This window comes from Antechinus flavipes, chromosome 4 (genome assembly GCF_016432865.1).
Source record: "Antechinus flavipes isolate AdamAnt ecotype Samford, QLD, Australia chromosome 4, AdamAnt_v2, whole genome shotgun sequence".
NCBI classification, from domain to species: Eukaryota; Metazoa; Chordata; class Mammalia; order Dasyuromorphia; family Dasyuridae; genus Antechinus; species Antechinus flavipes.
In genome coordinates, this window is record NC_067401.1 from 382,775,682 (window position 1) to 382,801,227 (window position 25,546).

At 43.3% G+C, this 25,546-nt stretch overlaps 1 protein-coding gene across 1 annotated transcript in view; it reads right to left on the reverse strand.

Annotated features, from left to right (window-relative positions):
• CDK18 (cyclin dependent kinase 18) overlaps positions 1-23,778 on the reverse strand; it is a 53,855-nt gene extending 30,077 nt beyond the window's left edge. Inside the window, exon 1 of the mRNA XM_051998531.1 lies at positions 23,561-23,778. The gene's annotated coding sequence lies outside the window, so the exon portion shown is untranslated. The remainder of the gene's footprint in view (positions 1-23,560) is intronic.
• Positions 23,779-25,546: the final 1,768 nt, after the last annotated feature.

A 25,546-nucleotide genomic window follows, 5' to 3' on the forward strand; every position in this document is an offset into this window, starting at 1 on the left:
TCGAAATTTATTCACAACTCTTTGGAAGATCCATAATCCTCAGGTTAAGAACTCCTATTCTAAGAATGCCTTTCAATTAGGGAATGACTGAACAAACTGTGGTATATGATTATAATGGGATTTTATTATGCTCAAAGAAATGATAAGAAGAATGATTTCAGAAATATCTGGAAAGACTTACATGAACTGATACAAAGTGAAGTGAGTAGAACCAGAACATTGTACACAGTAACAGTAACATTGTACAACGAAGAACTGTGAATGACTTAGCTCCTTTCAATAATCCAATGATCCAAGACAATCTTCAAAGATTCAGTTTATAGAGTTTTGTTGTTGTTTTTCTGAGGCAATTAGGGTTAAGTGACTTGCTTAGGAAATGTTAAAAGTCTGAAGTCAGATTTGAACTCAGGTCCTTCTGACTTCAGGGCTGGTGCTCTATCCACTATACCAACTAGCTGCCCCTCAAAGGATTGAGGATAAAAAATGCTATCCAGAGAAAGAATCGATGTCGTCTGAACACAGACCAAAGCAAACTTCCTTCCTCCTTCCTTCCTTCTCTTCCTCCCTTCCTTTATGAATTTTCTTGACCAACACAACTAATATGGAAATGTTTTTCATGACTGCACATATATTAAAAAGAGTAGAAAGAGCACCAGCCCTGAAGTCAGAAGGACCTGAATTCAAATTTGATCTCAGACAATTAATGCTTCCTAACTGTGTGATCCTGGGCAAGTCACTTAACCTCAATTACATCAGGAAAAAAAAGTAGAACCCCTGTTCTACAATTGGGAAGAAGAGGATAGGAGTTAGTTTTGTCATAGGAGAAATGATGAAAAGACACAGGGAATGACTTACTGATGATGATGGGGAACAGGCAACTGGGGAAGAGATGACCACAGCTGGAGAGTGGACGCCTTCTTTCTGCTAGGGACAATCAGGGTATTGAATCCAGCATAGTCCCTGGTATGACTGGTCAGCCTAAGTAGTGAATGAATTATTGTTCCTTAGGTTGAAACACAAGCTGCCTTCTGTCAAGTTTTCCTGGGGAGAATCAGCTCCCTGAATTTGTGGGGTGAGGGGAGGAAGAGTCAGGAAAAGAGCCCTGTCACCTTGGTGCCGTCTTCTCCTCAGCCCTAAGCTGGGGACAGAAGGTCTCAGTATGACCCGGTTTATAGCTGGACCAGGGCAGGGTGGAGTGGTACAGAGTGGCCTTTGTCCCTGGGGCTGAGGAGCCAGCCGGAGCTGTCACTGACTGACTGGTGCCAGGGTAAGGAGGGAGATGCTAGTGTTGGGAGTGGGGGTTAGTTTGTCTGGGTTGGCAAGGAGTTAAAGGGGCTGTCAATCTGTCTGGGGTTTGTTGGGGTGACCCTAGTTAGGGGGAAAGAAAGGGACACAGAATAAAGGATTCTTAATTTGTCAAGGAAATCTCAGGCTTGATTGTTGTCAGCCTGGAGTGGGCTAGAATGTCCCTGCTCTGGGTCATGGGACCCTTCTTAAGGAAGCATCTTCCTCCCCCTATCCGGGTCATTCTGAGAAGTTTCAGCTCCACTCTCCCAATCTACTTCCTTCTGAGCTGACCCATGTACTTCCTGCTGGGACAAGGGTGGAGGAGGCGTCGGCTATGTGGCATGGGCAGGGGAGGGAGGAGCTTGAGGGAGAAGGCCTGGGAGCAAGCCAAATGCTCATGTATTCATAAAAACCTAGATGCGGTTCACTCATTTTTGTTTTCCTTCTAGTTTGAAAAGGGGTAGGATCATAATTTGTTGATAGCAAGAAGAGATTGTAAAAATCGAATCTAATGTCCCTGTTTTACAGATGAAGAAACTGAGACCCACAAAGGGGAAATGATGTGCCTAAGTTTACAGAGGGAGCTAATGGCAGACCCAGTTGCCCACACCATAATATTGTTCTTCCCTGGGTGGTATCTTTCTCCCTCCCCAAAATTTAAATGCTATTTTTCCCTGCCAACCCCTTTGTCATCAGTGGCATCTATTCTGACCCCAGTCTGACCTGAAACTTGATTCCTTGCCAAGCAATAAAAGTACCCCAAGAAAAGAATTCCAGGAAGAGTTCCTGGTTACAGGCCCTTCTTCCTACCCGATGCAGCCCTGAATGCCAGATCTACTTTCCTGGGTTTCTCCACTCAAAAGCGGGCTCAGCCAAGTTGGCAAGGATTCGCTTCCCTGGCACCCGAGATCTTCAGATGAAAGATCTAGGTGGAGGGAGGGAAATACAGAGCACGGTCAGCCATGGGGTGAAGAACTGGAAAATAGTGAACACAGAAAAGATGAAAGGGATGAAGGGAAGAAGGAGGCAAGAGAAGCCATGACTGCCATCCTTTTACTCTCCTGATGATGAGCTTACAATTCACAGCATCAGACAGAGCTGGGCCCAGGAATGACACTCTTTATTCCCCCTCCCCCTAGTCCTCCTCCCCACCATGGAATGTTGGCCTGGAAGGAAACATGGCGCCCAGATGGTCACCAAGGAGACTGGCTGTCAGGGAAGGGAAGTTATTAACCCAAGGTCATGAAGTAATTGAGTGACAAAGCCTGGACGAGTCCCTAAGTCTCCTGACTCCCAAACCACGAGGAGTCTTCGTTATACCACATTGCTCGAGGATTCAGAAGGTCATGAGGCAGTCCGGCAGAAACCCTTTCCCCCAGGCTCCAGCAGGTCAGGACAAGCCGAGCCTGGCTCCCTTGCCTTTCCTCCATCCCCCAAAAGGAAAGTCTGCCCCACCCCCACTCAAGACCACAAAGATGAGCCCAATGGTTTTGGGACTGGAAAGCTGAGAGAGCCACAAGCAGAATGCCCAGGCAGCTCTGGCAGAGACTGGCATTGAGGTTACTACCCTAAGTCAGGAAAGGACGGACCCAAAGGCAAGCTCAGAGCTGGACTGACAGGAGCAGGGGAAAGTGATCACATGGCTAATGGAGGTAAGCTAGAAGAGCAGGCAACAGCCTAGTTAACAGACAAAGTGCTCTAGGCTAGAGACCTGAATTTTAATTTTTAATCTGGTAGTAATGGGCTGGGTGACATTTGGGAGGTCACTAAACTTCCCTGTGCCTCAGTTTGCTCATCTACCAAATGGGGATAATAATCCCTGTTTTCAATCCCTACACTGTTTACAGGGACTTTGTGACTATCAAGTGAGAGAACATATATTAAACTGATTTTTTTAAATTAAGAGGGTGTCTCTTGGTTTTTCCCTTTGTTCTGATTTTTCTCTACCAACATGATTCATAAGAAATGTGTATTTTAGGAGCAACTAGTTGGTGTAGTGGTTAGAGCACCAGGCCTGAAGTCAGGAGGACTTGAGTTCAAATCTGCATTTAACACTGCCTGGCTGTGTGACCCCGGGCAAGTCACTTAACCCCAATTGTCTCAGGGGAAAAAAAGAAAGAAATGGGTATTTTAAAATGTTAATATACACATATAACCAGAAAAAATAATTAACAATTGTTAACAAATTGTAAACAAAAACAATTTTTAAAAAATTTAAATAAATAGAGAGAGGCCACCTGGAATTGTTATGCCACAGTTCTCTTTAACTGTCCTGACTCAGTTTCCCTGTCTCAGTTTCCTTAACTGTTCTGTCTCTGACCCAGTAAAACTAAGGATTATTCGCTCTCGGGTTATAAATTAGCAAGATAAAAGAGTAGATCTCCTGATTCTTTTATGGACTTACAATATTCTTTAGAATATTCCAAGATTAACCCATGATATCTTTACTTCTTTGTCTCTGGAATTTTTAGGTTTTATGGCTTCCCCTCCCTGATAAAAACTTTTCCTCCCTTTCTCTTCTTTGCCTCCAAAAAGGTATTTAAGAAGTTGGGGTTCCTCCATTCATTGCTGGAGAATGGCGTCTGGCAGCTGTATGCTGGACGCTGGATTCTTTGGGTCCTCCAGCCCTGGGACCAATATGGATTCCTTGGTCCCAGTATACTTATCTCTGTCTGACTGGATAATCTGTCCAATCAATCTTACTCTCCCATTAATAAAAATATTAAAACTCTCTAATCTCTCTCCTGCCTCAGTTTCTCCGGCATTACAGAATAGGGAATGAAACTGATTTCACTGGTCAAACTCAAATACAAATAGCTGCATATTAACCTGAAAAAACACAAATTAACATTGTCTATGTTGTATTTAATTTTTTTTTTTTTTGCTAAACATTTCCTAATTACATTTTAATCTGATGTGGGTAGTGCTTGAGAGTTTTGTAAGCTGCCCAATTGAGCTTGACATGGCTAGTCCCAGGTGAGGAAACTCTCTACCAATGCAAGTCGGCAGCTTTTCTGAGACTTGTGTGAACCACTGAGAGGTTAAATGCCTTGGCCAGAGTCATTACAGCTAATATGGGGCTGGACTTGAACCCTTCTAGGCCAGATCTCTATCCATTCACTCGTGCTGATGTCACACAGATTATCGTTAAAACTTCATTGAACTCCACAGGGGAGTTGACAGTAGTTTGTTTTCCCCAGAGAAATAAGGCAAACCCATTTCTCAGCTGCAGAGAAGAAGATTGAGGTAAGGAGAGGGTTGACTGTCCTGATCCAAAGGAATGGTGTCAGATCAGAAACTCTATAACCTGGTCAGCCTTAGGCAGGTGTCTTTCCCACATGGGCCTGAGGTCTTGCCGGTCTCCAAAGTCTCTTGCAATCCCAGAGAGGCAGCCTGGATCATGGAGAACCCTAATGCCAAGGGCTGAAGCTGCTCAGTCACATCCCATCTCTGACACTTTCTCACTGAGCAAGTCTTTTCAGTTTCCTCTCCTGAAAAATTAGAGTAATTGTAGTATTTACCTCATAAGGTTGTTGTGAGGCTCAAATGATGTAATATATTAAAAATGGGCTTTGTCAACCCTCAAGAAGTACAAGAATGCGATTAATTAATACAATGATGATGATGATCCTATGATCCCAATGGTCCTTGCTCTTCCCTGCACCCCTCCCCCTCCCTTTGTCATTTCCTAACTTTATTGACCTCTATTGCAGAGGTACCTGATCTAGAGGAGAGTGACCTACCCCCTTCTCCTTTCCCGGTCCCTTGACATTCAGAACCCAGACATTGCTGGCTCAGACCCAGAAGGAAAGAGGAGGTGACTTTGAGGTAATTCAGAAAGACAAGAAGGTCCAACAGCTGGTTCCCTCACCCAAAGAAAACGTTAAAGTGAAAGCTTGGCCTGGGTCCAGGCAAATGTGTTCCATCACTCTGTACCTCCCTGCCAGCTTTAGGAATGTTTCAAAAGAGCAAAAGACCGTGGTCGGCTGAGCTTTACAGACGTCACAACCATCTTTGGACGTTTGTCTACATGTCTTTTTGGAGACATTCCCTTCCGACTGGGGAAACTTGGCCACGGTTCCAACAGAAGGATTGCCGATTGAACTGATAACATTTCTTCTCCTTCTCTACTGCCAAGGTTATGGCTTGCCCAAAACAGCTTTGTTTCCCTGTATTGGGTTTTAAGCCCCTGTGTCTTCATGAAGAAAGTCAAGCTCTCCGTTGCTTCTCCAACAAAACTCTCGCTCTGGTGGGGAGCTGTGCTCTCCCTCCCCCCTCCCCCCCTCAGCTTTGCTCCACTCCCAAGGGAGAGAGCTGTAAGGTAGCAGAGGCTGGAGAAAGGAGGTGGCTCAAGACTTCATCCCCTCAGAGGTCATCTCCCCTGGGGAAGACAGATGGAATTAACTCATCTCGGAAACCTTCCTCCCTCCCCCACCCTTCTCCCTCTCCCTTTCTGCAGCAGATGCTTTGGAGGCAATGATTGGAATTCAAAGCAGATTTTTACAGCCTCTGTTTGGAATGAGGATTCAGGGTGGGATGACCTTCCTGGATGGACCAGGTAGTTCCAGGGAATGTCAGATTAGAGGCAGACTTTCAAGATCAGTCTAAAGTGGATACTTTTGGACAAATGGCCTATCACCTTCTGAGGTAGCCTTGTTCTAATGAGACGTCAAAGGACCATAGATTTTGGATTAGAAAAGACCTTAGAAGTCATCCTACTTTCATTTTACCAAAGAGGAAACGGAGGTCAGAGGGATTAATCAATCTTCCAAGGTCACAAGGTAATAAACAGCAGGTTTGAATAGTTCAGGATTTGAACTCAGGTCTTCTGACTTAAAGGCCAGCACCTCTTTCTACTGTACTACACTGACTCTAGCTTTCCAGCAAGAAACCTAAATCCCTAGAGCAGTGGTTCTCAAACTTTTGTTTTCAGTATCTTTATCCTATTAAAAATTATTGAGGATCCCTCCAAAGAGTTTTTGTTTATCTGGATTATATTTATAGACATTTACCATATTGGAAATAAAAACTATTTTTGAATTTGTAGACCCTCTAAAAGGGTTTCAGAGATCCCCAGGATTCTCTAGACCATACGCTGAGAACCACTGCTCTAGATGTTCAGAGCTGGAATCAACCTTAGAGATCAATCAACTTGTTTAATGCCTTACTTAACCTAAATGGTAATTTCCCTAAGATCACCCAGTTAGTTAATAAGGATAGATTGCTCATGTCCTGCATTATCAAGGAAAATCATTGATCTTTGCTATACCTCACCTTCCCTCTTTGGAGCAGATTTGTTTTGGGATTTTAGCAAGATCCAAGAAGCCCAAATTAACACAATTCTGGTCTTTCTCTTATACTCCCCTCAGCAGGTAGGTAATTATCTGGACTATTCATTTATTCATTTAACCAATATAGATTGAGCACCTAATATATGAAAAGCATATGGTAGTGATGTAATATGATTTTGTGATCCCCTGATTTTAGGGGGACTTCTGTTCTAATAATATGTCAATAAATCCTAAATCTTCTGGTTTTAGAGCCTGCCTCAGGGACTTCCCACACTACCAATCTGAAAACAACACTCTAATTCTAAATTGACCATTCCTCAATTCATTACTGAGTGATAATCTGGACAGTGAGAACCAAATTCTGGAGACCACTTCTCTCCTATTTCTGAATCACAGAATTAGCATGTCAATGATAGAAAAGATGGATAAATGTGTCTCTTTGCTTCTGTTTCCTTGCTAATTTCTTTTGGAATTAGCCCGCTTGTAATGGAGTTACAATTACAATAAATTTTGCCCCTTGACAAGGAAATGAGTTCAAGCCTGCAAATTCTTTTGAGACACCTTAAGACATTGGTCTGTGACTTCAAACTTTTGGGATCCCCTTCCCAATCTCAACAGTAGGTACTGAAATAGACTTGTATAGATAGCTTTTATTTTTAAAAAGAATAACCACAAAGATCCTATGAAGAAAGATGCTGTCTGCATCCAAAAAACTCACAACCCCCCCCTCACACCCACATTTGTGTCTAATGATAACCATCTCAAGTTTGGGGTGAAAGGGAAAAAAGAAAATTATATAATAACTCTTGAATGTTTGAAAGGAATAGCAAATTTTCATACTGGATGTACAATTTCAGGTACAATCCTGGTTTTCTATTCCACTTTGTTATGGAAATGCTTGTTTTATTTCTTAAGTTCAGAACAAAATAAAAAAAAAATTTAAAAAGAACAAAAAGTAAATGGTGGAATGATACTGGCATATTTCAAAAGGAGGAATGGAGATTACAGCTCAGAAATTGATGGGAGGGAAGAGAATCAATCACCTTTCCTAGACATCTTTAAACTTCTGGAAGACCATCCTATTGTTAGGTTAGATAGGGGGCAGGATACTGCCAAGAGTGAGAGGTGGGGAGGATGATGAACAAAATTACTTCCAGCCAAAGAATCTGAAAATTCCTTAGAGCTTTGTCACAGACTAATGACAACAACAAACACAAAGCAGACAGCACTGAGCCCTGGGGGAGATACAAAGTTTAGACATAACATAGTTCTTGCTTTCAAGGAGTTCTCAGGCTAAGACACATATGCAGATAAATAATACAATAGATTGGCTTGGTGACAAGGCTAGGTTATGTTTACTGAACAGAAAGGGGTCTGGAATGGGGAGGGGGAGGAGAAACACTGCTGAGTCTCTGGATGCAACATGGAGTCTTTAATGGGCAAGAAACTAGTTCTTACCCTATTCTCCCTGGTTCCCCCAACTCAGTCTACATCTCCTAAGGCATCTGTGAGATGACTCATGACCAGGGAGGATGCCCACAGCCCCACCTGGGATGGGGGGCTGACTAAGGAAAGGGTGGAATCCTAATGGGAGGCTCAAACCTGACATTAAAGATGTCATCCTGCTAAAAGGTAGGGTGGGGTCAGTAGGGTAGGATAAAATCTTTCTTCTCAGTCTCTTCTTAAGGGATAGAATTCCAGACACTTATTGTGCTAACTCCTCCTTTTCTCCATCTTTACTTTAAATTCTAGCCCATCAGAAGACACTTTCCCTGAAATATAATCTTCATGAACACTAGAGCATCTGGGAAATTAAATGGCTATCTTCTCTCTTTACAGGGCCTTCCAAATCTCGGAAAGACAAGTTCAAAGAAGCTTTAGCCCCCACCCTTAAGCAGAACCTCTCCCCATCATTCACTTACCCAGGGCTTATTGTTATTGCTCAATCATTTTAGACATGTCTATTCTTCATGACCAACCGCATTTAGGGTTTTCTTGGCAATGGTTTGACATTTCTTTCTTCAACTCATTTTACACATAAGGAAACTGAGGCAAACAGGGTTAACTGATTTGTCCACATTTAGGAAGTGACTATGGCCAGCTTGGAACTCACATCTTCTTGACTCCAGGCCCAGCATAACCTGAGCCTCTTAAGCTGCCCAGTAATTACTTTTCTCCAAATGTGAATCCACCAATAGAATCTATGTTAATTTTATGATTCAATTTACTGCAAAAAAAAATTAAGTGACAGCTATAAAAGGAGACAAAGATGAAACGATCCTTGCTAATTCTTACATCACTATTAGCTTATGCCCTTTTTCCCACTGCTCTGCTCTTAATTTACATTCTCCTGAGAAAGTTTTACTTTATTTGTAATTCTCAGGCTCAAGTAATAAAACGCTCCCTGAGATATAATTCAAGAAAATCATAGCATTAAGGAACTGGAAGGGGCTTGAGAGGACATTAAGTTCAGTCCCTTCATTTTACAGATGAGTATGCTGAAGCTGAGAGGCTAAGTGCTTTGTACAGGGTCACACAAGAGGTAAATCTCTACGGTGATCTTTGAACGGACTCGTCTGAATTCCTAGTCGGTCCACAATACCACACTCATACTCCCCTTCTCAATAAACTCCAGTGGTTTCCTAATATTTCTAAGTTTAAATAAAAATTCCTTACTTTGGCACTTAAAGACCTTTACAGCCTGCCTTCAATCTACCATTCCAACTGTATTATATATTACTTCCCTTTGTGAGCAACTAGCTGATGTAGTGGACAGAGCCCTGGGCCTTGAGACAAAAAGGTTTCTCTTACTGAGTTCAAATCCAACCTCAGATACTTACCAACTTTGTTATCTAGAGCAAGCCATTTGACCCTGTTTGCCTCAGTTTCTTCATTTGTAAAATGAGCTGGAGAAAGAATGACAAATCACTCCTATATCTTTGTTAAGAAAATCCCAAATGGGGTCATGGAGTCAGATATTCCTGAAAACTGAATGAACAACACTTCCCTTCATGCATTCTGTACAGGTCCAGCCAAAATGATATTATTGTTAAACATAAATGATATTCATCCCTCATCATGCCTCTGCTCAGGCCTGAAATGCAGTTTCTATTTGCTTCCATCCTGAAGACTCCCTTGTTTTCCTTAAAGTTTTGTTCAAGTGGTCCCTTCTTTCTACATGTGATCTTTTCTGATCCTAGCTGCTAGTGACCTCCCCAAATAATCACTTTGTGCTTATAGTGTATGCAGGATGTCCCAAAAGTCTTAGGGGAGTTTTCTTTATTAAAAGCTTAAAATTAAGATTTATATACATACATGTTATCTCCCTGACAGATCACAATTCCCTCGAAGCCAAGGATTATTTTCTTTTTGTCTGTGTTCCAGTGCGTGGCACAGTGTCTGGCACATGGTAGGTGCTTAATAAATGTTTATTGATTAAATAATTGACTGAAATGTTCTTTGGGAAATTAGCCCAAAGGCATGCTGCCCAAGAGATGAACTCAGAATTATAAGGTAACCACTCAATTCTGCTTATCTCTCCCTCTGCCAGAGACAGATGCCAGGATAGTCCCCACATGCCATTCATCTATACTGGGGCTGCCCTTCTGGCAGTCATCCCAGTGGAAACAGAGCTAGACTTGACCATCCCAGGTAGATCCACCTGCCTCCTACACACTCAGAGATTCTAATATTTCCTCTCTTGGTCTCACATTCATGGACGGAAGTTCTTTCTTGGATCTAATTTAAATCTCTTCTTAGACACATCTAGTGGTTCAATTCTGAGCAAGTTATTTAGCCTGAATTTCTATAAAATTGGAATGATAATAATAGTAACAACACCTAGTTCCCAGGGACATTGTGATGATCAGACGAGATACTATATTGTATATAAAGTACTTAGTGTATGTAAAATAAAACTTAAAGTATTATATAAATTCAGGCTGCTATATTCTTATATCACTATTAGCTTATGCCTGTTTTCCTACTGCTCTGCTCTTAGTACAGGTTCCACCAACTAGCATATAGCAAGAGCCTACTATACAAACACTGGGTAATGAGAGATCAATGGAAAGTTTCCCACCACCCTTTGTCTAGGAAGATATGGAGTGACAACCATTAAGTCACCTTCTCCTTGGCCTTCCCTTTCCAAGGTAGAAGAATTCCAGTTCTGTTTGTCTTTCTATGCAGGATAGTTTCCCATCCCCAAATCTCTCCCCACTGCCACCTTCAGTTGTTGCTCAGAAAAGTCCCCATCTTGGGGAATAGTAATAGGAGTGGAAGCAATTGGGTATAGAATCAAGTGCATTGGTTTTGCAGTCAGAGCAAAAATTTCACCTAGGTTCAAATCTCACTTCTGATGATGACTATTTGTGGGAGGGAAAGAAGGAAGAGAGGGAGGAAGAGAAAGATGAAAAGAAGGAGGAAGAAAAAAAGAAGGAAGAAAAAGGAGAAAGAGAAGGAAGGAAGGAAGGAAGGAAGGAAGGAAGGAAGGAAGGAAGGAAGGAAGGAAGGAAGGAAGGAAAGAAGGATGGAAGGAAGGGAGGAAGGAAGGGAGGAAGGAAGGAAGAAAAGAAGAAAGGAAGGAAGGAAGGAGGGAGGGAGAGAGAGAGGAGGAAGGGAGAGAGGGAGGAAGGAAGGAAAGGAAGTGGGGAGGGAGGAAGAAGGAAGCAAAAAGGGAGAAGGCGGAAAGGGGAAAGAGAAGGAATTAATAAGCAAACTACTTATTAAGTCCTACTATATATCTGTAATTATGCTAAGCCTTTACAAATATTATCTCATCTGAGCATCACAGATAGGTGTTATTATAAAATCCATCTTACAGATTAAAAAACGGAAGTAGATAGAGGTACAGTGACTTTCACAGGGTCACATGGCTTGTGTCTGATCTAAGATTTGAATTCAGGTCTTTCTGACTCCAGGCCTGATGCTCTGTGCACTATGGAGCCACTTAGATACGTGACTTGTCACTTAACACCTCTGAGTCTTTGCTCTCTCCTATTCAAAACAAGGGAATTACATAAGACAGGGCAGCTGGTCCAGTGCCCAGAGTGCCACCCGGAAGTCAGGATTCATCTTCCTGAGTTCAAATCTAGCCTCAGACACTAGCTGTATGACTCTGGGCAAGTCACCTAGCCCTTTTTGCTTCAGTTTCCTCATCTGTAAAATGAGGAGGAGAAGGAAATGGCAAACCACTTCTTGCTGATAAAACCCAAATGGGGTCATGAAAAGTCTGACACGACTGAACAACAACAGCAACAAAACAAGAAGGCCTCTGACGTCTCTTCCAGCTCTAACTCTATGATCCTAGGATTTCACGGCACCTTTTGTCACATTCCTATTTATACTCCCTTCCTACTCTTCCTCTTCCCCCCTCCTCCCCTCAGTCCGCAGGCCTCTTGCACGTCAATCCTGGATTCCTATAATAGCTTCCTCGCTGACAGCTAGTCTTTCTCCTCCTGTCTTTCACACAATGTCAAACTGAACTTCCCAAAACACCGCCTTCATCATGTCCTCCCCAACAGCCTGCGATTGCTCCCTACTGCCTATCTCTGTCCAAATTGTACTTCTCTAAGAAATGCGCTCCCTCAGTCCTCCATGACTTTCCCTCCACATTCATCCTCTCCTCAAACCTTTCCAAAAGATCCCAGAATTGGAAAGAATGATAGAGATCATTGAGTCTAACTCTGTACAGCATTCATGACAAGTGTTCTCCAGCTACTGTTTTGATGATTTGGGGGGAACCTTCCTTCCTTCTTTCCTTTCCTTCTTTCTTCCTTTTTCTCTCTTTTCTTCTTTCTTTCTGGCAAGTGCAGTTAAGTGACTTGCCCAGAGTCACACAGCTTGTAGTGTCAAGTGTGGATTTGAACTCAGGTCCTCCTGATTCCAGGGCTGGTGCTCTATTCCATCCCGTTTCTGAATTCCATTGCCCCGTTCTCTTCTCTAGGCAGGAATCCTCACCATTCCCATTTTCCTTCCTTTGCTTATGGTGCTCCCCCATGACTGAAAGACCTATCCCCACCTCACCCTCATCCACTTATCCAACTCCTACCCATTCTTATAGAGGCCAGACTCCTCCACAATTGTCTCATCATCTTTCATCATACTAGCAGTATCACAGTGAAACAAGTATTTGTCCCTTAAATGCTTTTGTGGGTTAGTTTTGTCTCCTCCCAAGAACCTGTGCTCCCTGAAGACAGGGTCTGCTTCCAACCCTCCTTTGTCATTCCCCTCTGCACCCAGCCTGGCGCTGGACTCATATCAGGAGCTCGATAATTACCTGATTAATATTGCAGGATCATTTGAGCTGAGGCATTGGGAAGAGAACTGTAAGATAATGACAAAGGAGCCTCGGACAGGGAGGGGAATGTCTGGGCTTCAGCGGTCTGACTGCACTCGGCTTTATTCTGCCTGATGTGAGGGGATGCTTTCTAGAGCAGAAGGCTCCTCCTGGGATGGAACCTCAGCTATTCCCGTAATCCTGGGGGAGATCCTGGAATGATCTGTTAGGGCTTCTTCTCTGCAAAGCTGTTCCTGCCCCTCCAAGGAAGTGAACTCTCCTTCTTTTGAACCCATCCCCTCAACTCAATATTTATCAGTCTACCATATATGAGAGTCTAATGCCTCGATATTTATTAGCTGTATGTCCCTAGACCAGTCAGTACACTTTCTGTTAAAGAGGAATCACAATATGTGCAGTCCCCAACTCGCAGAGCAATTATTAGAATCAACTAAGATGTAGAGGGTATGTGTCTGCTGTTGTGTAATCCATATCACAATCATCTCCTTAGAGATAAAAGGCCCCTTAGGGGCCATCTGGTTCAAGCCCTTCACATTACAGCTGAGGAATGTGATGCTCACAGAGGCACAGGGCAATTTACTCCAAGGTCACACAGGTGCCAGGCGGTCAACAGGCAGTGCCCTGATTAAACTTGGTTCATAGGAGCATAAATTTCAAAGTACAGCTGCATAATTAATAATGATGGAGGAAATAATCTGAGCTACACAATTTATTAACAAAACATGCATAACAAATGGGTCAGTAGAGTCCCCAGTCTGAAGATCCTTAAGAACAAAGTAAAACAGATTTTTATGTATTAAAAACGATTATTCAAAAATTTTGTTTGATTGCTTAGTCATGTTTGAGTCTTCATCTGGGGTTTTCTTGGCAAAGACACGGGAGTGGTTTGCCATTTTCTTCTCTAATTTATTTTACAGATGAGGAAACGGAGGCAGAGTTAAAGTGACTTGCATAGAGTCGAACAGATAGTAAGTATTTGAGGCTATAATTGAACACAAGACCTTCTGACTCCAGGGCCAGTGCTCTAATCACTTCACCACCTAGCTGCCCCATTAATCAAATAAAACCAATTTATTAAAAAAAAAAAAACATAATTGCCCAGGATATAAAATTAGGTAACGTAATTTTTAACTGGAAAAAAGAGTAGGGATTTTCCAAGTTGGGAGGGGATAGCAAACAGGTGCAAATCCCTGAAATCAGATAAGGAGGTGTCCCACTCCCCAAAGTGTCTGTACACAATCAAAGGAACATGGAAACAATAACCGACTGAACAGTATGGGCCAGTTTTCAGATAAGACATATGAGCTAATTGAGATGTACAATTATGAGAAAACTTGCATCAGTGTTTGGAGCTGACTGGGATTTTGTTCAGCATAACCTGGGTCCTTGTTCAAGGATCTCTAAGCAATTGGTAGAGGTGGTCCAGTTTCCCAGCAATGCAGGAGTAGATTCAAACAATGCAATAACATTTTCTCACAGGACAGAAATTGGATTAGACCCATAATTAAATCAAAAAAGGAACTGAGCTAGATCCAGAATTGAGTCACAAATTGGAGTCAGTGTGGTTCACTCAATTCCCACAATTCCCTTAGAAGGGACTTTGGAAGCCATCTAGTCAATCTCTTTTTACAGATGAGGAACTGAGACCAAGAGAGTGTAGTGTTTAGTCCAAGATCACTTGGGTAATTAAGAACAGGGCTGAAATTCAAATTCAGGTTCTCTGATTCCAAATGCAATACTCCCTCCAGTGGACCTGACTATCCCCTCCCATCTCTGAAAATGCCTCCACCCTAGCAGACACTTGACTACTGCCTCATGATGGTCTAGGGATGATCGTGGACTCTTGAGGAATCTGTCAGTGGAGATCTAAATGCAGCAGGTCCTAACTAAGCAGGAAAGGCTAATCTGACCTCCACAGACCAGCATAGTTAGGTTCGGAGTGTTTTGAGTTTTCATTACCAAGTTAGTTGCTGAGGTAGTTGGACACACTTTTTGACTACAGTAATTCTTGCAGACTATCTTTTTCATTGCAGAGAAAGGCAGCAGTAGATAGTGATACACTCATGTTCTATTTCTTCAATAGATCGTGAATGAGTCCAACTTTGTACCACTCATAGGGTTCAAGGCCATACAACCCATTGAGTAGGGGTCAAAGTCATACAACTCATTGGGTAGGGTTCAAGGCCATATAACCCATTGAGTAGGGTTCAAGGTCATACAACTCATTGGGTAGGGTTCAAAGTCATACAACTCATTGGGTAGGGTTCAAGGCCATACAACCCATTGAGTAGGGGTCAAAGTCATACAACTCATTGGGTAGGGTTCAAAGTCATACAACTCATTGGGTAGGGTTCAAGGCCATACAACCCATTGAGTAGGGGTCAAAGTCATACATCTCATTGGGTAGGGTTCAAAGTCATACAACTCATTGGGTAGGGTTCAAGGCCATACAACTAATTAAGTAGAGTTTGGATGCTCAGTCCAGGAGTATTTGCACTACAGGTCAGCTATGGGTAAAACCAGGGGAACCTATCTATAGGTTTTCTCTATAGTGACAGTCAACAATTCATCCAAATGCTTGCACTCTCTGAGGAAAGTGTAATACTAAAGTTTGACAATAACTTAGAACATGGTGCCCACTCCAGACTCTAGTGCCAAGGACAGGCAGGGGTTCTTGACACATAGCTAAGCTCTCTCAATCCTGGCTTTATCATGTCCTCTGCTGAGAAAACTGAGTTCAGGTGGTCCAGAAGTAGCTCTCATATCATTGATACTCTTGGGCACACAGTTTCCTGTATGGATCCTTCCCCTCTGAAGCAGGAGGATCCTGGGCACCTGATGTCTAGGCAAACATTATCACTGTGGTCAAGGCAAAAAGGGAAAGAAGCCTTATTCAGTCTCAGTTCTAACATCTATAAAATGGGAACGAGAATAGCACCTACAGGACGTTGTGATTGCCTGTTGACATATCTGACAGTGCTGTCGTGAGGATTAAATAACTTAGGGAAAGCACTGTAAAGCTACTAAAAAAAATATTAACTACTATTTACCTAATTACTTACATGTTATCTGTAAGCTCCTTGAAGGCAGGATGTTTTTGATTTTCTTTGTGTCTCCAGAATTTAGCACAGTGCCTGGCACTTAATTTGACTTGACTTAATCCTCTCTCCTCTACAGCCTGCAATTGCTTCCTATTACCTATGCCCATCAAATTCGGGTTTCTCTAAGGAGTGATCTCTCCTGCTCCTGCGTTCCTTGGACATCCAATGCCTTTGTCTGGAAGAAAAGCTTCTTCCTGATGGGTGGGCAGGGGTCTGCCCTGTGCCAGGTGGAGGAAGGCAGAACGGGCTCCCCACCACCATGATCTTGTTCTGCCGAGGGAAAGAAGGGGGTGTACCCAGGGGAGAACAGACAGAAAAACAAGTCCTGGAGTCAGAATGGGGAACTGACTTGCCAGACTTACAACAGCAACAATAATAATATCTGACCCTCCTAGAGCTCTTTACGGTACACACGTGGCTTTCGGTACCAATGACCTGACCAGGTTATTGCAAGATTTAATGGTGCCTGTTGTACAGACGAGGAAAATGGGGATTAAACAGGAGAAGTCGGTTACCTACGGGGACTTGGCTGGAATGACCTAGAACTGCTCTGGGTTCAAGTTCACTGACCCTTCTACTTTGCCAAGCTGTCTCCACAAGCCCTTTCAACAGCTTTGGTAGAACTCGGGACTGTGGAATGGGGGTGAGGGATTGATGAAATCAAAATTCACCACTGGGGTGAAGACCTGATATTACATAAGAACCTTCATTTAGGACAAACTAGTATATTTAGCTAGAGCTTATTAGACTGCTGCTACCTGATTCTCCGGAGAGAGAGCCTATCTCCATTGCCAAAAGTGACCAGAAGAGCACCAACAATGGTCCCTCAGGGGCTGTCTACTCTATTTTCCTGCTTCTGGGTAGAATTCTACCTCTTGCAGTCTGAATGTTTATGGAGGTCTTACCTACTAAGAAAGACCTCAGAGAAAGGGATTCTACTCTCTCATTCACTCATTCATTAATTCAATTGTTTATTAAGTACCTAATGTATACAAAGCACCCTGACAGCTTCTGGGTAGAATTCTACCTTCTAGTTCTGAGTGTTTATGGAGGTCTTATCTACTAAGAAAGACCTCAGAGAACAGGATTCTATTCTCTCATTCACTCATTCATTAATTCAATTGTTTATTAAGTACCTAATGTATACAAAGCACTATCACAGCTTCTGGGTAGAATTCTACCTTCTAGTTCTGAATGTTTTTGGAAGCCTTACCTGCTCAGAAAGACCTTAGAGAAAGGGGATTCCATTCTCTCATTCACACATTCATTAATTCAATTGTTTATTAAGTACCTAATGTGAGCAAAGCATTATCACAGCTTCTGGGTAGAATTCTACCTTCTAGTTCTGAGTATGTATGGAGGTCTTACCTACTAAGAAAGACCTCAGAGAAGGGGATTCTACTCTCTCTCATTCACTCATTCATTAATTCAATTGTTTATTAAGTACCTAATGTGTACAAAGCACTGTGACAGCTTCTGGGTAGAATTCTACCTTCTAGTTCTAAGTGTTTATAGAGGTCTTATCTACTAAGAAAGACCTCAGAGAACAGGATTCTACTCTCTCATTCACTCATTCATTAATTCAATTGTTTATTAAGTACCTAATGTATACAAAGCACTATCACAGCTTCTGGGTAGAATTCTACCTTCTAGTTCTGAGTATGTATGGAGGTCTTACCAACTAAGAAAGACCTCAGAGAAGGGGATTCTACTCTCTCTCATTCACTCATTCATTAATTCAATTGTTTATTAAATACCTAATGTGTACAAAGCACTGTGGCAGCTTCTGGTAGAATTCTATCTTTTAGTTCTAAGTGTTTTTGGAGGCCTTATCTGCTCAGAAAGACCTTAGAGAACGGGGATTCCATTCTCTCATTCATTAATTCAATTGTTTATTAAGTACCTAATGTGAGCAAAGCATTATCACAGCTTCTGGGTAGAATTCTACCTTCTAGTTCTGAGTGTTTATGGAGGTCTCACCTACTAAGAAAGACCTCAGAGAAGGGGATTCTATTCTCTCATTCACTCATTCATTAATTCAATTGTTTATTAAGTACCTAATGTATACAAAGCACTATCACAGCTTCTGGGTAGAATTCTACCTTCTAGTTCTGAGTGTTTTGGGAAGCCTTACCTGCTCAGAAAGACCTTAGAGAAAGGGGATTCCACTCTCTCATTCACTCATTCATTAATTCAATTGTTTAATAAGTACCTAATGTGAGCAAAGCATTATCACAGCTTCTGGGAAGAATTCTACCTTCTAATTCTGAGTGTTTATGGAGGCCTTATCTGCTCAGAAAGACCTTAGAGAAAGGGGCTTCCACTCTCTCATTCACTCATTCATTAATTCAATTGTTTATTAAGTATCTAATGTATACAAAGCACTGTGACAGCTTCTGGGTAGAATTCTATCTCTTTCAGTCTGAATGTTTATGGAGGCCCTACCTCTTCTAGTTCTGAATGTTTATGGAGAAGTTACCTACTAAGACAGACCTTAGAGAAGGGGATTCTACTCTCTCATTCACTCATTCATTAATTCATTTGTTTATTAAGCATCTAATATATACAAAGCATTATCACAGCTTCTGGGTAGAATTCTACCTTCTAGTTCTGAGTATGTATGGAGGTCTTACCTACTAAGAAAGACCTCAGAGAAGGGGATTCTACTCTCTCTCATTCACTCATTCATTAATTCAATTGTTTATTAAATACCTAATGTGTACAAAGCACTGTGACAGCTTCTGGGTAGAATTCTACCTCTTCCAGTCTGAATATTTATGGAGGCCCTACCTCTTCTAGTTCTGAGTGTTTATGGAGAACTTACCTAATAAGACAGACTTTAGAGAAGGGGATTCTACTCTCTCATTCACTCATTCATTAATTCATTTGTTTATTAAGCATCTAATATATACAAAGCATTATCAACCTCTCCTAGTTCAGAATGTTTATTGGGAGCCTTACCTACTAAGCGAAAGAAGATTTCTACTCTTTAATTCACTCATTCATTAATTCAATTATTAATTAAGCACCTAATACATTTTTGTACATACATACAAAGCATTGTGACAGGTACTACAGATCTACAAAGATAAGAAAACATAGCTCCAGCTTCCATTAAGTAAGTTTCTTTTATAATCAATCAGTCAACAAGCATTTATTAAGCATCTACTATGTGCCAAGAAAAGATGCAAAAAGAAAAATGAAACTATTTCTGCCTTCAAAGAGCTTTAATTCTTTTGAAACAACATGCAGGTAAATAAGCACATATATCATATATACAAAAGATTCATAAATGCTTGAGCATGTGCCAAGACTGTACTACCAGGAAGTAGTTTTTCCTGTGTCCCCTCCATTTCTCCTTCAGGGCAGGGAATACTGGGGTCTATTTTTGTCCATGGCTATATCACTGCTCTGCTTCTCTCTTTCTCCTTTGACCCTGAGCAGAGGAGACTTTGAGAACAGATGGATTTTCTTTCAATCAGGAGGTTCGGTTGCTTCCTTTCTTCCCAGAGTGGTGCCCTCGTCTAAATCACCACCTCCCCACCCAATCCAGCAATGAGCTCCGTGGCCATCTGTGGGAAGTGATCATAAAAGTCTAGGGACTTCTGTTTCCCCAGATATAAAATGTTAGGGTTGATGCAGTGCTGTGGAATGGATGCTGGCTTTGGAACCAGAAGACCTCACTCCTAATTCTAGCCCTGGTTCAGATTTCAACGCTAAGACTTGACCTTGGATAATCTATACCACTTCTCAGTCTCCTCATTTACAAAAATTAAGTGATTAGTAGACTAGATAGCCTCAAAAGTAGCTTTTAGGTCTAAATCCATGACCTTGCGCCTAGATAATAAGGACTGTTTGAACAATGTTTCAAAGTTTGCAAAATATCTGGTCTTTTATCTCATTTGACCCTCATAACAACCTTGTGAGTCTGGTCCCACAGGTATTCCATTGAGGAAACTGAGGCTCAGAAAGATGATGTGCCCAGATTGTGGTCAGTTAGGGGCAGGGGCAGAATTCCCTACTCCCAACCTAGGGAGTCTATTCTTGCATTCTCCTCTATCAGATTGTCTTACATGAATAATCTCTATGGTTCTCTAATATTTTATGAGACTAAACTAACCCTTTCTGCATGGCTTGATTCTGAGATCTAAGCTTAAGCTTAGAGAGGAGGGAGGGAAGGAAGGAGAAAAGCTGACTCTCTCTGTCCCCTCCCCTTGGACATGTGAAAATGCCCACTCAGCAGGTACTGTCAGAAGGGCACAGGGTCCAGGTTTGGGGGAGTCGGGCAAAAGGCAGGGAAAAGGAGAGAAAAGGTCAAAGCAGGACATTGTGTATGAGGCACAGTGTGTGAATAGGAGGGTGTGTTATGGGGAGAGAGTCTGGCATGACTGTGTCCTAAAGGACCAAAGCTAATCACCCAGGTCTGGAGCACAGCCCACTCCAGAACAGTCCAGAACAGAACAGTGGCTGTAATTAATTAAGAATTGGGGGAGGCATTTTGCCCTGCAGAGATGGTTCTAGAAAAATCCTTTTGAATCCCCCACCCACCCACTTATATCCCTATTATATCAACAATACTTATTAGTCCCTCTGGCTAACAAGTTAGTTAGTGCCCCTTTCTGACTCCAAGCCTTGTTTCTTCCTTGTTCTCTGGGCTGCACCCCCTTCTTTCCCTTGACATAATAGGAAAAATAGTCACCTAGTAGTTCACTTCCAGATGGTGGGCGAGCCTGTTCCTGCCTTCCTCTGCCTGGCCGGGCACAGAGCAGACCCCTGCCCACCAATCAGAAAGCAGCTTTCTTTCCAAACAAAGGCATTCAATGTCCAAGGTCTTTCTTCTGCCCTGGAGGGCCCAGGGTTAGGGTTAGGAAAACCAGAGGGGAAAATGAGTGCTGGGAGTATCCCCGTTGAGACCGGAAGTCCCGAAAGAAGGTAAGGTGACTGGGGCAATGGTAGGGGCTGAGTTTTGGTGCTGTTTTTTTAAACCAGGATTTTAGAAAACCTTTTCCTGAAGAGGGGGCAGAGGGCAGCAGAGAACAGAGTCCCTGGAATTGTAGAGGAAATAAATGCAACCTTAAAAGGCAGCTCTGTCTCATCCCAGTCAGAGTGGGAGACTCCCAGGCAAGAAACCTGACCCTGACAGGAGATCGGCTCCAAAGACCTATCTACTTCCCAATCCCCCCTTTCTCAATTCTGAGCGGTACCAAAGGAACAAGAACTTCATCCTTCCGTTTCCTTCACTAGTTCCATTCCTGCCTTCCCTGGGGGTCCTAGTGCAAAGATAATCCTTCAGTGTTAAAGCTGAATGGAATCATAGAGACCATCTAGCCCCTACCCTTATTTATGGATAAAGATGAAGTGATTTGTCTAAGTCCAATTTGTTTTCTGAAAATCCAGAAGGACCTGGGATGAATGAAAACTTCGATAAACAGGCCAGGGGAGAGGGATGTCTACTTAGCTAGACATCCAGGGAATACAGAGACTCTTACCTAGGCTAATACCGTGATGAAAGGGCTTTGTGTGTCAACCCTTTAATCACAGCCCGTTAGAGGAGCAACAAAGACAGCCTGAAGAAGCCAGAGCAAGGACTGAACTCAATATATTTTTAGTGCTGGAAAGTAACCTTTCTAGGCAACAGAAGAAAGTTTTAGGGATCAGAATGAGACTCAGACATTACTTTCCCATCCCAAACATACAAGCAAAGAAGTGCTGAGATCTTCTCTGTCTCAACCCTAAGTTCTTCTTCCCGGTCCCATCCTATATGGGTAATGGAATAATTGTGTAATTCCCTCTTTGGATCACAGATTTAGGTTTAAGACCCCTGCAAGGGACTTTATAAGTCATCCAGTGCAACTCCCTCTTCTTACAGAGAATTACCTAATTCCCCTCTGAAAATATCCATTTCAGCCCCAGTCAACTAGTACTTCCCTTGATCCATCTCTTACTGGCCCTTGGTTCTGCTTTCTCAGATCACTCTAATGGAATGTATAAATACTCAGAGTGCTTGGAGGGGGAGGGGAAGGGACAGGAAATCTCACGAGGAGCTGACACAGGATGGACAGGGCAAGGTGTCAATGAGTCACAGAGCCAGGCCCTGCTGTCAAGGAACCAAGGAGGGCCAGAGGAACTTGAGGCAGAGGAGAGGGATAGTCCTTGAGAACTGGCCCCAATGAGACCTTTGCTGCCCAAGATCTGGGTGGGGCTGACCTCTCCTCCACCCAATACCTGCTCTTAGAACTCTTCTACATAACAATTAATTGCACAAATTAGGTATGATTGATCCCTGAATTATGAATCCTTAGCTATGCAGACCCATTTCCCATTTCCCCTTCTCCATCTGCACAGTGCTCATCTGGAGGCCTGGGTATCTAGAGATGGCATAGAGGAAACCAGAAAGAGGCTGTAAAGAAGAGTTTTCCCTCCAGTGTGGGATTTCAGTTATAACATCACCCTTCTCTGATCAGTTCCTGCCACCAGATCACCCCCCCTGGGACAAGGGAGACTTTTCTCCCATCCCCTGACAGAGGAGAAGGCTCTCCTCTCAGGGGTCTCAAACAGAAGTGATCCACCTCTGATTCTTAACTTATCTTCCCACCCCACTCTGCACACATTCAGTCCTAATCCTTGTGCACTCAGAATCCCTAACCGCACATTTCTCTCAGAACCAACCCCCACTCCCAAGACACTTCCAGCCCCTAACGCAAAGCCTTTGCCTGCTGGCCGGAGGTGAGAAGTGGGGTACTCATCCATCTGTCTACCCCAGACCCTCCATCCTTTTCCCACACTACCAGCAGACATTCCCTGAGGTAGAATAGGCCACCAACTCTCACAAGTCTTGCCCTTGGGCTCTGGACTAAGTTCAGCCACAAAAAGCAGAAAGGTAAACATATGGGCAATCCCCAAAGCCTTTGCCTCTCCCTCCAGCAATATTTCAATGCTTCCATCACACATCCTCAGTCCCTCAAGGCTCAGACAGAGCATTTGGTCAGAGCTCAGGCCTTGGGCTCTCTTCTGTATGGCTCTCCAGTCCAGATGCCTGAGTCTCCTGGGTTCATAAAAAGACCCCTGACCCAAAATCCTTTTCTAGTAGAGGACGATTAAAGCCTGTTGAGAAGAGCTTTAAAAAGCAACAACAAACTTTGCTTTGTGGGGTGGTGACGAGAGTCCAAGGGCTACTAAGTTGATTCGGATACCTGAGTCCGATTGCAGAAACCTTGAATGGAGGTTGGGAGCAATGGTCGGGGGGGGGGGGGGTCGAGAAAATGGGGGGTGGAGGTATCTGAATATGAGAAAATGCCCTAGTTCTTACTCCTGACCACCTGGAATTTGGCGCTTTCCGGTGGCGCCCCTTGCGCCCCCTCCAAAAATGCCACACACAGAGTACGTCTCAGCTTCTCCTTCCACCCCCCGCCCCAGGGCAGAGAGCAGCGCGGCCCCTTTAAGAGTTTCTCCGCTGTACCTTGCTCCGTTTACACGACGGGCAGTACCCCCTCCTTCCCCTGCAAACATTCCCCTACCCTACCCCCCGTGCACCCCGGGCCGGCGAGCTGGACCCACCGCGCAGCTCGCAGGGCAGGACTCACCGCTGGGCGCCCCGGCTCCGGCTTCGGATCCCTGCCCGGGGTGGGTGAAAGATGGGAGGAGGTCCGAGGAACTCAGTGCCCTGCGCCCTGCTGCTCTCCCCGCCCTGGCACGGCTGCTGCTTCCCCAGCTCAGGAAAGGTGAGCAGCTCCCGAGAGAAGCTGCAACCTGAGCCGGAGGGGGAGGAGGGAAGGAAAGAGGGAGGGAAAGGGGACGGTCGGGAAGGGGAGGAGGAAAGGAAAAAGCCCAGCCCCCGGCCGGAGTTTTTCCACTTGTCCAAATTGACTCCACCCCCTACCCAACCTCCTCCCAGCTCTGCCCTCCACCGCTGCCAATCCCCGGGGCCAGCTTTGCCCAGGTGCCCACCCCCTCCTTCCAGCTCGGAGAGCTCCGAGACCGCAGCGAGCCTTAAAGATCATGTGGTTCATCTTCGTTTACCAGAAAACGGAAAATTATTTACCCAGAGTCACACTGTGGAAGGCAGAGCTGGAATTTGAATCCAGCGCCTTGCCTACACCATGCTGTTGCCTCTCAAGTACTTCTGAAATAGGTGGTCTCTATTATGTCCCCATTCCTGATTCCCTTCTTCTTGCGGTGTTGCTCAGCCCGGTCCAGCCCAGCCAGAGATGTATCGGCGTGAGGGAGGGTTTGGCTGGAATGTCTTGTTGCTTCTAGTTTTCCCATCCATCAGTTCTCTCCAAGCCCAGTTGAGCCAGCCACTTTAGTTTGGAGAAATGCTTCTGCTCCACTACATTCAAATAGCAGAGAATATTGAACATCATAATTCTATAATTTAATAATGTTTGCAAAAATTACCCCATTTATCTTCACAACATCTTCACAATAACTCTGAGAGGTAGGTGCTATTATTCTCCCCACTTTACAGATGAGGAAACTGAGGAGACAGAAGAAGTGACATGTGTCTGAGGTTGCATAGAAATTCATATCTTCCCTACTCTAGAACTGGTACTGTATCCATACTTACTATAGCTAGTATTTAAGCTGAGATCTTGATTCCAGTTCCAGGCTTCTATCCGCTTCTGACTAGCTGCCAACCAGGAAAATTATAAACTTGAAAATCAGTTTATTGTGCTCAGTTGTGTGATGGCCCCATTCCCTGGGGTTTTCTTGGCAGAGATACTGGAGTGGTTTGCCATTTTTTTTTCTCTAGCTCATTTTACAGATGAGAGAACTGAGCTAAACAGGGTTAAATGACTTGCCCAGAGTCACACAGTTAATGTGTCTGAGGTCAAATTTGAACACAGGAAGATGAATCTTTTAGATGCTAGACCAGAAGCTCTGTTTTTTTTACTTTGACACCTAGCTGCTCAGTGGCCTGGGTTCAAATTCTGCTTCAGATCATTCTTGCTATAGGATAATGAGCAAGTCACAACCTTTCAGAGTCTTGGTTTCCTTATTTGAGGATGATCATATTTACTACTAGCAATTAACAGAGTTTTGTGAGCAATATATTCTTTTTTTTCTTGCCTAAGGTCAGACAGTAAGTGTCTGAGGTTGCATAAGAAATTCATCTCTTCTCTACTCTAGGACTGGTATTGTATCCATGTGCCACCTAGCTGCCCCAAGTGAGCAATATATTCTGCAAACCTTAAAGGAATATATAAATTGAGTGATTATTAATGAAGAGAAAATCAATATTTCTTTCACATTAAGGACAGCAGAATAAGTGAACTAATGTAGGAAGATGAAAAATTATACCACAAATCTGGTCATGTTTTAGTACTGGTCCTTTTTTTAATTTGGTGAAAGGAGGAAATTATCATCATCTGGTCAGATGAAAGTTGACATTGAGGACTAGGTGGCCTGTGCCCCCTGCCCCAGTGGGGGGTTGACTCTTGTAATCTAAGGATTATAGCTAGAAGGAATTTCCTCCAGAAAGGTCTACAATGTAATGATTGTTCCCCACAATGACTTTGTCCAGTAGTTGCTGAGACCCAATTATTCCTTTGGTGTCAATAATAATAGGA